Raw genomic sequence first — 13,972 nt, 5'->3', positions numbered from 1 at the left:
GCGGACACCGCAGCCCCAAACTGGCCATCCCCTCCTCCCCCACGTCCCCGCGTCGCTCGTCATCCCGCGCCAGGCGCCACCCTCTCTCCATCCCGGAGAGGGTTTGGGGCTCCGCTCTGCGACTATCAGCGGGAGAGGTCCCCGCGTCGACACCTACCTCCCACCTCCTCCTCCAGGCGCCGCCGGGGGTCAACGCTCGCCCGCCTCCTCCAACGGCCCCAACGGCAGCGCCAAGCCTCCCGCAGAGAAGCGGGGCGCCGCTCCAGGTGCCGGCGCTCACCTCCGCGCCCGCCCTCCCGACCCCGGCCGGCGCCCGCCCCCCGCCCGCCCGCCTGCCCCAGTCCCCGCAGGCGCCGTCGCCGCTCCCCAGGCGGGCGCGTCACAATCCCGGCGCCGGGTGAGGCTCTCACCTTCACGGCCCCCGGCTGTGGCGGGGAAGCACCGCTCGGAGTCCGAGACCTGCTCGCGCAGCCCCGAGGGCCCGCACAGGCGCGACTGCACGCTGAGCCCGGGCCGACGGCCCCGCCTCCACCTCCGGCTCCCGCCTTCCCCGCCCCCGGCCGGGCTCCGCCCCACCCCTTGCGGCCACCTCCCCTGCTCCGCAGGTTCGCAAGGCCTAGCCGCTTCCCATTGGCTCCGCCAGTTGCTAGGCGATGAACAACAGCGGCCTGCATTGGTCCGGTGGCACCTCCAAAAAAACCCGGAGAAAAAGAAAACCTCATCCCTAGAGCCCGAGCGGGATGCGGTCGCAGCTGCGGCTCTCGGCACCTGTTACGCCCTGTGATTCACCCTGCTGGGTCCTGCTCTCCACCCCCTCCTCACGCCCGCGGAGCCCGGGGCCCCGGGCTTCATGGGGCTAGGGGCGGGTGGTGGGGTCGTGGCTGCTTCAAAGCACAAGTCCCGAGCCCCTGTGAACCCCAGCACCCACCCGAGCAAAAGTGAAGCGCCCAATAAAGCTCTGTGGGCTTGAAAAAGTGGGGAAATAAACCAAACAGCCGGCACCCAGAATTAGGTCAGGCCCAGGGGAAGGGAGGTTCAAGCGCTGGGAGTCGAGGATGCCAAGGAGAAAAGTTCATGTAAATTTAGGGCAAGAATTGGACCTAGGCGAAAGACAGCGGGAAGTCTAAGAAAAGGCATTCGTGAACTAGAAGTTTATGCAAAACTGCCCCACACCCACTGATCAAAATATGCGCAAAGAAAATGTGTGCCCGCTACTCCCTTAGCCAGGTCATGGCGGCTCCTCTCGTGCTCCATGGCCTCCTAAAATTCTCCAGCGGAGATGAGACGCCAGAAAAAGGAAGGAGATCAGATGGAGAAATCGCAGGCATATGAGTTGAGTTATAAAACAAAGACGTACTTGGATAGATTTTTTTTAAGTGAGGCCAAGAAATTTACTCGAGAGAGTAAAAACAGGTTTGGTATTTTAAGGAGGATCCTGAGAGCACTTTGAAACCAAAATACTATGAGAGAAGGACACGAATTGTTAAAACTGAAGAACAAGGGAGAAAGGAGTGCCTTCTTCCAGTTCACACACGTATATCCAGCCCCAATCCTGAATGAAAGATCAAGGCGAGAAAATGAACATGCCATGGCGACAACTTCAGAATCCAAGGTAACCCTCCTGTTGCTTTTGGCCTAAGCTATCGGGAGGCCAGGACTGATGCAGGTAAGCATAGGTGAATCACAGGCCCTCCTTATAAAGAGAGACGCCCCAGTGCAGGCTGGTGGTAAGGTAGGCCAATTATTACCAAAAGTTAATCGCTAACCCAGACAACTGATGAGACTAGAGTGGGGTTACCCCTGCTCCCGAGAAGAGTTCTGAAATTTCAACTGCCCACCCCTCAAAACCCCACACCCCTTCCCATCTTAAGAAGCAAGTTCGTGTGACGTTTGTCTTTGAAGTAACACTTCCAGCTTCATTTTGACCATTTAACTGCCTCACTGTCAAAAAGCAAGCGTTTACTCTCTGATTAGAAGCGTGGAGATCGGTTAATTTAATAAGCTGCGTCTGCGACTTACTTTTGTGGCCTAACAATTTACAGAGTAGGATTTTAAGAAGGCTTGGGTCAGGAAGAGGAGAAGGCAATGGCACCCCACTGGGTCAGGAGGAGGTGAGTTAGGAAAAGTTCCGGCTCTGCCTCAGGCCGCAAGGGTGAATCAGACTTGTCAAATTAAACCAGCGCTTTACTGTCTTGCTCTAGAGACCCACTTTCCATTCCTAAAAGTTATTGAGGGGCCCCAAAAGCTTTTGTTTATGTGGGTTATATGTATTAATATTTACTATACTAAAATTAAAACTGAGAAATCTAAAAATATTTATCTAAAAAATAATTGTCTTATCATAAATAGCACATTTTAATGAAAAATAACCATGTTTCCCCCTAAAATAGTAGCAAGAGTGATGTTACTTTAAAAATTTGCAAATATCTGTAATATCCAGCCTAATGGAAGAAAACTGGAGTTTCAAATCTGCTGCATTCAATCTGTTGCACTATTTCAGGTGGCCCCTGGAAAACTCCATTGTACCCTCAGAATAGGAGTTTAAATCAAAAAAGGCAAATAACATTTTAGTATTAGAACAAAATAGTTTTGACCTTGCAGACTCCCTGAAAGTGTCTTGGGGATCAGCTCTTAACACCCTCTCCCCTTCCTCAGATTAATGCTCTGCAAGCCGCCAGTCTAGACAGGTCTTGCTTCTCTGTCCCCCTTTGTCAGTGACTGTTTTAGGAACTAAGCATGTGGTGTGAACGTAATGGGAAGGTGGAGGAAAGGGACTCCAGGGGGAGGGTTTTATTTCTGAGAACCCCTAAGAAGTTTTTTCCTTACTTCTTGCCTCGGCCATCTTCCAGTTAGCAAGATATGTTTCAACCTATGGTGGCACATCCTGGAACAATGAGCAAAGAAAATATAGGAATGGTAACCTAGAACCAAAAGGTCACTAAGTGGCTAAGTTAACCTACCCTGGCTCTGCATACCTCATGACTACTCACGTATGACATAGTAAGTGGTCTGATGCCTAAGCCATTTTGGTTCAGGTATGCAGTTCCTTGGGGCTTCTCCGGTGGCTCAGAGGTAAAGAATCTCTGCAATGCAGGAGACGCAGGAAATACAGGTTCAATCCTTGGATTGGGAAGATCTGGAGAAAGGCATGGCAACCCACTCCAGTATTCTTGCCTGGAGAATCCCGTGGACAGAGGAGCCTGGTGGGTTACAGTCCATAGGGTCACAAAGAATCAGACACAACTGAAGCTATTGAGCGATCATGGGATGCAGTTTCTTGCAGCCAAGAAGATCCTGGCTATCCTTAAATCAGGATAAAGATTAAAGAACTTGGCTGCGGCCTGAAAATGGTCTAAGGACACTTTGGGCCCAGGGACAAAGGAATTGGGCCTAATAGGACTTTGCTCTAAAGGAAACAAAGGGGAAAGACATGACCTGGAATGTTTCTTAATGTTTAACTATGGTTACTTTCCCCTTTCCTGGCAAAATTAGGAGATTGATTATCAAGTGATGTTGTTTTCCAAAAAACATAAAAACTTCCATCCTTGCTCCTTGTAGTCTGTATCACAGTGGTCAGAATAATGTGTCATGCCACTTTTCTGCTTTGTTTCCCTTCAGTCAGTGTTAAAGTCAAATTTCTTTCCATGGCTACAAGTTTCTTATCACTTGTCCTCCATCTCCTTATCTCTCTGTTCTTGTAGCCTACAACTCGCTCCCTTACCCAACCATTAGCCACCCCAGTGCTCCTCATGCTTGCCGGGACTTTGCTACCTCAGAACCTTTACACTGTCAGTTTGAAGTTTCTTCTCCTTAACGTCTATATTACTTATCTCTGCCCTTTCAAATCTAACCAAAGTCATCTTCTTTGTGAGGCCCAACCTAACATCATTATTTAAAATTGGAACCCCCCCCCCCCCCGCCGCCCCTGCAGCTTCCTCAAGCTCTCTTCCCTTGCTCTTATATAATCTTCAACCATAATACAAAGTTCACTTAGTTTTATTTGTTGTTTGTTTGGTACATCTTCCTTTTACTAGAATGTAAGCCCAGCAGGATTGGAGAAGGCAATGGCAACCCATTCCAGTGTTCTTGCCTGGAGAATCCCAGAGACGGGGGAGCCTGGTGGGCTGCCGTCTGTGGGGTCGCACAGAGTCGGACATGACTGAAGTGACTTAGCAAGCCCAGCAGGGACAGATTTTGTCTCATTGTTCACTGCTGTGTGTGTGCTCAGTCGCGTCCAACTCTTTGTGACCCCATGAACTACTGTAGCCCAGCAGGTTCTTCTGTCCCTGGGATTTTCCAGGCAAGACTACTGGAGTCAGTTGCCATTTCCTTTTCCAGAGGATCTTCCTGACCCAGGGATCGAACGTGAGTCTCACCTCCTGCATTGGCAGGAGGATTCTTTACTACCACTGAGCCACCTGGGAAGCCGTCACTGATGTATGCCCAGTGCCTAAATCAGTGCATGATACTTAGTGATTAGTACTCAATAATTATCGGTGAATAAATATAACTTTAAATGGATGTTTTTCATTCCAAATAAACCACCTTGGCCAAGTGTATACATGTTCCTATGCTGCTGCTTAAAAGTATCACATTTGTAGACAACGGAATTTTTGAAAAGAATTCTTTCTTTGAGAATAAATCTGATTTTTGGAATAGTCCAAAAGTTATTCAGACCCAAATCTGATGAACACATTCTGGAGTCATGTTAAAAATGCCAAAACCTGTGTTTTCCAACTAAGTTACTGCATTTGGGTGGATAGGGAAAGGTCAAAAAACAAAATGTGTTTGATTTTCTAAGACAGTAAAGTGACTGTGAACATAATTTCAAAGAGGAGTTCTAAAAATAACACTAGTAGCAAGTTGCAGGAAGAGTGTGCATATATTTTAAGCTCTATATGTTTCAGTGTATGTGTGAGTGAATCTCTTCCAACATGTCTGGTCTGCAGACTTCCATTCTTGCCCTTATTTTTTTTTTTCAAAACTGAAGATCAGATTCTCCCTGCTGCCCTCTCCTTCAGTTAAGAGTCTTTCATGGCCTTTCGTAGTGCTTAGATGAAATTGATCTTCCTACCCATATCTTGCGTGATCTGACCCCATACTCCTCTTGGAATGCTCACTTTGGTATACTAAAGTGATATACTATATGCAGCGGCCCCCTTTTTTCTTGTCTGGCCCTTTGAACCTGCAATTCAGTCTGTCGGAAGGTTCTTCCGACAAGAGTTCAACAGTGTGACTTTTTTTTCCCTCATTGAGATCCCACTTCCATATATCCCATGTCTGGTTTGTCTACTTATTTGCCTGCTGATTGTCTGTTTCCTCCCACTAGAATGTAAACCTCATGAAGGCAGGGACCTTGTTGATCATATTTGCCTCTGTAGCCCCAACCTCTTTATGCCTTCACTGGACGGTTGCTAACCATACTGTTAGAAGTGAAATTGCTTTACATTGTATTAACTCCTGTGATATATAAATTTTTATAAGTATGTATTATTACAATTTTAAAGTATTTTAATTTTGCTTAAATAAACAGGGTCTGATTTTTAACACATATAGTAAATGAATAATCCACTCCATATTTACTTATTTTTTTTTTTCAAAAACCAGTTTTTCAAATAACCCAGCAAGCATGCAGGTCACATTGCTTCTAATAACATGTATCTTCAAATCTGGATAATAATGGGCCAACTTATAAAGGCTTTCTGGTGTAATTCGTACCATCTGGATTATTTCAATAGCAGCAACAGTTTCTGGATCTAGTGAGGAACATTGCTTGTCAAGGCCTGTGTACTATAACAGATGAGAAGAAGGGCTGAGTCACCTCTCCTTAACACCCCCACTTTCATTATTTCTATGCCCTGGCCAGAACTGTCTTTCAAGGGGTGATAGAGTGGAAAAACAAAGTCTCGCTAGATTCTGTACTAGAAACTTTCATACCTATAACCTCATTTGATTCACAAGATCAACTTAAGCTGTTTGTAATTAACTACAAAATACAGGCCAAATTCCAAAGGCCCTGAGACTTCAGAGTCCTCACTGTGGGCTGGAGTGGCCCAGGGAGTTCTCCATGGAGGAGAAGGAAAGGGACTAGGCCCTTGGGACAATCTGACTCTGCAAGCCTGACAGTAGGCAGAGACCAGGCCATTTTTAGGTCTGCTTCCTGGTCTAAAAGGTGGCCTTACTCTTAGCTGTGCTTGGCTTCTCTAGCTCCTGAGTGAGTCTCTGCATCATGCTGCATTTCCAAAGATGATTCGTTTTTGGCCAATCCCATTGGATTTAGGCCAGTAATGGTTTAGCTTGAAACGAGTCTTATGCCATTTATAAATTGCTGGCTGAGTTTGCAGAAAAAGCAGACCCCTATAGTTCCATCTTCTTCTCATCTCTACCCAGGTGAAGATTCTCAGAAAACTATCCATTACCCATCCTGCTGCTTGTCACTACCCTACCCCCATCCGGCCCCACCACCAGAGACAAACAGAACAGCAGACAAAATGCTTGATCATCTTCTAGGAATTTCACTGTTAGTGTTTTAGATTTTTGTCTGGTGTGCTGAATGCTCTGCTCTATCATTTCTTTTGAAAGTGGATTTTTTTTTTTCATTTGTTGAGCGTTTTGTTGTTGTTGTTGTTCATTTGTTTTTGAGCCTTGTGATTTTTACCAAGCTCTAACTCCGATTTTCAACTTTCTCTTTGTCCTAAAATTGATACGTCATGTAAAATTTGATTTTGCATAAATCACTCCAACAGTTAATAAGGGGCTATCATAGAAAATTAATCAGGTACCAACCAGAGTAGTTCTCAAACACTGCATTTCCAAAAGAGAAGTATTTCCCTTAGGAATTGCAGTGAGTGCACAGGCAGAACACAGGAGCACAGAAACACTCCACACAGCTTACCTTGCTGACCACAGTGACCTCCAGACCTTTCTCATACAGAGCAATGTGGCTCAGTCCTCATTTCTACACTTGCAAATTTTAAACACCGAGCATCAAGAGGACAACAGAAGAGACTCCAAGGAAGTAGGAAGACTATAAATGACCCGAAATGTTTTTTAGTTATATTGAAATCTATTTAAAAACCACATAGCACAAAGATCCAGCCTTAACTTGAATAGTTGTGACATCATTCAACACCAAACCACCCTTTTATTTCACATAGTCTTAGTTTTCCTGCTCTTATTTTAAAATTTCCTTAACTGTTTAATGAATACTTATTAAATGATTACCATGTGAGAGACTGAGAGATTTTAAGTCCCTGCTCACTACAAGAGGGCTTCCCTGGTGGCTCAGATGGTGAAGAATCTGCCTGCAATGCAGGAGACCCATGTTTGATCCCTGGATCAGGAAGATCCCCTGGAAGAGGAAATGGCAACCCACTTCAGTATTCTTGCCTGGAGAATCCCATGGACAGAGGAGCCTGGTGGTCTACAGTGCATGGTGTTGCAAACAGTCAGAGACGACTGAGCAACTAACAACTGCCTTCTTCTTCTTTTACTACAAGAACTCAAAGTTTCCCAGGAAGACAGAATGATCCATTGACACTTGAGTCTGACTGCCTGCACTGAAATACTATCTAGCCCACTTGGGTCCATGTTGACATCACTGAGCTCCCAAATCCACCTGGGGTTTTCTTCCTCCGGGCATTCTTCTTAGTAAACAATAAATGCTTCATGGTCTACATCACTTCTAGTTAGGTTGTTTGATAATTGCAGCCAAATACAATACATTGAAAAAAGAACTTTCATGAAATGATCTGAGGGTGTGATATTTCACTTTATTGGTACAAATATATTCAACTGCCACATGTGGAAATAGTCAAGTGAGCAAAAACGTCAATGAAAAATGAAGTATAGGAGTTATTTACAGAGGGCTGAATGAAATAATTAAAGAAGTAGTAGGAACATGTGGGACTGTGTCTTTGCTTTGAACTATATGTATCTTGGATATTAACATTTTTCTAAATTTTATTTTTTTCTTTACTGATTTAACTAGGTCAGAAAAATTAAGACACATTGATAAATACAACTTTTCATGAAATAATTTGCTATTCTGAAAATTTTAGGTTTCAGCTCAATGTCTTCTGGCTAGTCTTTATGTTATATATATATTCCAACAAAAGTCATATGTAAATAATGTATTTAGAAATCAAGTCATAATCTAGATGTACTAGTGAAGCTAAATATTTAAAATTAAATCTATTTGCATAATGAATGACACTTTTGTAGGAAAAATAATCTCCTTATTATTCATCCAGTCTATAAGATTATATTTTAATATGTTGGATTTTCTTAAGAGAGTTCTACTTATCCTTACTTCCTAAGCTCAGTTCGCTGGGTTTTTTTTTTTTTCTGTTTTCTCTATTTTTTGGCCACAGCATTTGGCATGGGGAATCCTAGTTCCCCAATAGAAATCAAACCCATGCACTCACTGTGTAATGAAAGTATGGCGTCTTAACCACTGGACAATCAGGGAAGTCCCTTCACCTAACCTTATTTAAAATCCAAACTTTTGTGTACTACTTTAATCAAGAGTTTCGTGCTATGAATCCCAGTACAGAAAACAGAGATGTTGCAATCAACAAAATAATTTTTAGCTTTTTATTCTGCAACTGGCAATGCAATTTTGTCTTAGTAATAAATTTCCATTTGATCTCATTATTTCTATTCACTAGGTAAAGTTTTGTTTTATTTCTACGTTCTCAGTGAAGAAGAAATCTGAAAGCTTGATTCCTGGTGGATTTTATTTTCTGCTTTGTAAACCTCTATCAATGATGTCATCAAATAATTGTTCAAATTGAAATACAGTGGAAGAGAATCCCCTTTATATCTCATATTATCCATACAGGATAAATCACCCCATAAAAATTCAGAGTTGAAAAACTTAGATATCAATTAAAATATAGTATTGATTTAAAGTAACTGATTAAGGTTTTACAATAGTGAGTGAATCTGCCTGTCCCTTTAAAAAGAAAAGCTATTGCATTCTGGTTGCTGAGCTCTCTTGGATTTATTTTATCTTAGCAGCTGTTCCTGAAGTCACTGTTATTCAAATGAGGGTTTTCAAGCTCTTTGTTGTGTTTTTTCATAACTTATGGTATATGCTATCAAACATAAAACTCAAATTTAGAATGGGGTGGAGGTGAGGACAATTAGAAATACAGGAGAAATAAAGTAATACTGAAAAAAATCTCTAATTTTCATTTAACAAAGACTGTTGAGTATGATCTCCTAAAGCCCCAATGATAGTAGCAAGGCAAAACCCCTGAACCTCTAAGCACCAGAAGTTTGGATGGTATATTTAGTAATAGCGTATGTGTGGGGGAAGATATCCTAAATGGAAATAATGGGACTTTCTGTGGTTATAAAAGATGGGGAAAGAACACATCAAATGCTTTTCTTGCCACTTCAAAATAAGCAGATCATAAATTTTACCTAACATAGGCTATGCTTTGATCTAGAAAGAATAACTTTATATCTCATATTACCTTTTGTTTCTTTTATTTTTGTTGTTGTTTTCTTAAGAGGTAGCATAAGTCTGTAAACTCTGAGCAAGGAACCTGGCTTCGCCTCATACTTGTACTTTTCATTTAATTTACAAATTAAATGATTAGTTTTGCTAAGAGCAAAGTATATATGGAATTTTGATTTCTTTAGGACTCAGTCTTATGAAACTCATTTCTAGTCATGTATAATCATTTCCTAGTATGAATGTCAATGATTTATTGAGTAATTATTGTCAAACAGTATTCTAAGTGCTCACGTATTCTTTGAATTCTCAATACAACCCTATGAGGTAGGTATCATTATTGCCTTTATTTCTAAATTAGTAATTAAGAAAGCAGAGGTTAATTTGCTCAAGAATACCCTGCTAGGAAATTTCAGAGTTAGGGTTTACAGAGCTCTTGTCTTAACCACCATGTCATACCCAGTATTTAGGACTGCCTTAAGCTCTCGTTCGCCAGTCATTTTTGTTCAAATGCCTGCTGACTAGTGAATAGAAATCTTCAAACCAGAATAACCATATCTGCCCATGTTTATGAAGACTCCCCAGTAGTACAGAGCATGGATAGTTTTAAGGGACTCAATTCCACATTCTTAACTTTCATTTCTTTTTTTAAAAAATATTTATTTATTTATCTGCTGCTCCAGGTCTATGGGAAGCGGATTCTAGTTCCCTGACCTGGAACTGAACCCGGGTCCCCTGCTTGAGAGCACAGAGTCTTAGCCACTGGACCACCAGGGAAGTCCCTCAACTTCCATTCTTATACATTCCTAAAATTTATGTGCCTGAAAATATGCTTTCAATCTCTTTTCCATACCCCCCCTTTTTTTTTTTTTTAACAATTTCCATTTTCCCATTTAACATAAGAAAGTCTTTCTTCTCACAAATTCTACATCATATTGTGGTGTGTTGACTTCAGTTGCGCAAAACATGGAAAATCAGAAGCCTGTGTGAGTGCTGAGAAAGGGAATAACCATGATGACTGGGGAACAAAAGTGTGTCACCTGCTAGAGTACTAACGATAATTTAAATGGCTTTAGTTCAGATTTCAGCTTGAAGGGGGCCGAGGTGCAATTTTCTCAGTCCTTTGCAATCCAGGTTTATCTGACACCAGCTGCCTCACCATGTCGCCTAAGTGAGACACTAAGGAGACACAGTTATATACCTGAGGGGCACCCGTGGGGAAATCCGTGCCACGTCTGTCCTGGCCCCCGAGCTCAGCCCCCTAGGTCTGTCTCCAAAAGAGGTTGGTGATAACATTGCAAAGGCAGCTGGTGATTGGAAGGGTCTGAGGACTACAGTGGAATGGAGCATTCAGAACAGACAGGCCTAGATTGAGGTGGTACCTTCTGTGTCTATCCTGATCATCAAAGCCTTTAAGGAGCAACCAAAAGACAGAAAGAAGCAGAAAAATATTAAGCACAGTGGAAACATCACTTTTGATGAGATCATCCACATTGCCCAGCAGATGCAACACCAGTCTTTAGCTACAGAATACTCTGGAACCATTAAAGAGATCCTGGGGACTGCCAGGTCTGTGGGCTCTGATGTGGATGGCAGTCATCCTCATGACATCATAGATGAATGACGATAGTGGTGTGGTGGAATGCCCAGCTAGTTAAGAACTGCAAAGGAACGTAATTCAATAAAGGGTTATTTGACAAGTAGGAAGAAAAGATACTTTAAGAATCGGATCATCATATGGTTTTTGGCATATAGTTGAAACCAGTTCAAGGAACTGAGTAACAGGGCTACAGCAAATCCCTTCAGCTCCCATCTACTTACTTCTGTGAACTAACTGCTTCAGCAATTATATCTATAAGAACAGTATCAAACTCATGATTAGAGTCGGGGTGAAACTCAGTATTACTCTATAATACTCATTCTCAAATCCACTGGGGGAAAAAAAGCCCCTTCCATTTTGCTAATAGATATGTTTTATTTTTATGCTTAAAAATAGTCATCAATTTGTAATATAGCCATGTTTGATCAGTTGTGTACTGCTACCAATGTTAGTGACAACTCCATCCAGAGACAAAACTAGGACCTTAGAGTTAACAGAAAGCAAAATTATGTAAATATATAGTTGTAAAAAATGATGCAGTCATCAATACAAATTTTTCAAGTATGAAAATATGCAATAAAATAGCAGTCTGTGGGAGCAATGGAAATATGGAAATGAAAACATGAGTTCAAGAAGAAGAAGGAACAATGTAAAATTTCTGGCTGTTAAAGAATAACTAGGTCACATATATTTAAAATGAATAATGTTGGGTAAAAAAAGTACTATGGGATTTAGACTCTTTGGGGTAACTTTAAAAGAGTGAGCTAACAGCTTTATTTTAAAATATCATGAATTGCATGCAATATGCTGGAAATGATGCTCTGCAAACGTACATTGAAAAATTACAGGTGGCAACATAAAAATACAGGAAAGATGCAAATTTTTCAAAATTCTTTCAGGGAGGTATGTGAGCAGAAAGTTTGAAGACCACTAATCTTGAAGCCACAAAAGATCTCCCCCAGGGTACTTAAAATTTGGTCCAAGTAAAGTAATCATTAACCATTTTACATACTAAAAACACGGTTGCTGTGTAAAATAAAATGCCCTTAGTCACTGCTCTTTGCCCTGGATATTCAGCAAATGCTAGCAAATGAGAACTGAATATACCACTTTGAGTTGTCACGGTTACTTTTCCTGTGCTAGTCTAGCATCTCTAAAGAGGGCTACTGTGTGTAACTATGTCCACCATACTGCGTATGTTTTAGAAAAACAATAAAACAAAGCTTTTAAGATAAATGTGCCAGAAGATTTTCCTGTGATTTTTCTATCAATATAAGCCTAGTCTATGAGCTCCTTAGGCTAAATATTTTCCAAACCCAAATTTAGGACCCATGATTGGATATGTGAAAGTGTCCTTTAAACAGGCAGCTTACTGGAAATCAGAAATTTCCTGAAAATCCAGGGACTCAGGTCAAAATAAAGTCTTATAACTTTTTCTAGTACAAAACTTGGATTCTAGAAAGCATGGATTCTCATTTTATTCTGCTACTGATCCTCAATAAATCTTCTCTGGGCTTCATTTTCTTCATGTGTAAAAGAAGTGGGATTGCTTACTTATTTTTCGTTCCTTTTCTGTGCAGAAGATTACTGAGCACCTGCCATGTACTGGATTCAAAGGTGAATGAGACAAAGTAAGTCCCTTCCCTCCAGGTGCTTCCAGGCTGTGAGGACACTGAGACTGTTAATTTGTTTGCAGATAATTACAACACAGACTGATAAATGCTGTAACAGAGGAGTGTGGAAAGGCATAGATATCGGTGGCTCAGTGGAGGGAAGTGTCAAGTTAATGCAGAACCAAACTCTGAAATGTATCTCTTTTTTTGGTCCATCTCATGCTTTAAATTTTTTTAAATTTTCATTCCTTTTAGTTATTTTTCTTTTATTTTTAATTGGAGGATAATTGCAAAGTTGTGTTGGTTTCTGCCATACAGCTAGAATTACCCAGAAGTATACATATGTCCCCTCTCCCTTGAGCCTCCCTCCCACCCCCGCATTAAATTTCCTTTACTTTTGAAGATGTAGCAATACATCTATATAATATAAAATTCAAAATGTATAAAAAGGCATGCTATGAAAAGTTTCCCTGTATCTTCCCTTCACCAACCTAGTTTCTCTCCTCCAGCACAATCAGGACTGCCAATTTCTTGTATATTCTTCCAAAGATTTTAATCATGTCTTAAAAGAATAGGTGTAAGATAATCAAGTAAAAAAGGGACGGAGGGAGCATTACAACAAAGGGAACAAGCAGAGTTTGAGGGGGAGTTGGGCCTTTGGGGCTGCAGGGCAGTGCTTCGAGGGCTCTCTCCATGCTAAGTTTGGATCTGATCATGAAGCATTAGGACAGCCACCCATGCTAAGCAGAGATGGTGCCTGATTAAAATAATGATTTAGAAAAAGCACTCTGGCAGAAACGAGGAGAACAGATTGGAGAGAGGTGAGATGAATGAGGGAGACCAGTTAGGAGGCAATCGTAATAATCCAAGGAAGTACTAATGAGAAACTAAGGCAGGACGGAATCAGTCAGCATTGGAAAGGGGGCCAACATGGAGTTATTAAGGAAGAAGGATGAACAGCATTACTGGATCAACTGGATTCCGATGGATTTAATTCCTGTCTGTTTTCACCTAAGAATTGCCTGCGTCAAGTTCTAAGAATAATTAGACATAATTATACACACACACACACACACACACACACACACACACACGCACATACACACGCGCGCACACGCCACTGAAGCAGTCACCAGGATACTCCATATTGTCTTAGATGTTAATCTCAGTGAGGTGGAGATGTCCAAGCTTCCCAGGTCAAATTTCATCACTTAAATTCTTATCCCTGGGCTTCCCTGGTGGCTCACTGGTAAAGAATTCGCTTACCAATGCGGGAAGCCAGGAGTTTGATCCTTG

The 13,972-nt window shown here is 41.8% G+C and overlaps 1 pseudogene; it reads left to right on the top strand.

The window, feature by feature from the left end:
- The first annotated feature begins 1,279 nt into the window (after positions 1-1,279).
- LOC128045572 (60S ribosomal protein L12-like) lies at positions 1,280-11,121 on the top strand (annotated as a pseudogene).
- The last annotated feature ends 2,851 nt before the right edge of the window (positions 11,122-13,972 follow it).

Source organism: Budorcas taxicolor, chromosome 3 (assembly GCF_023091745.1).
Source record: "Budorcas taxicolor isolate Tak-1 chromosome 3, Takin1.1, whole genome shotgun sequence".
NCBI lineage: Eukaryota > Metazoa > Chordata > Mammalia > Artiodactyla > Bovidae > Budorcas > Budorcas taxicolor.
This window is presented reverse-complemented; position numbering and strand designations above follow the sequence as displayed.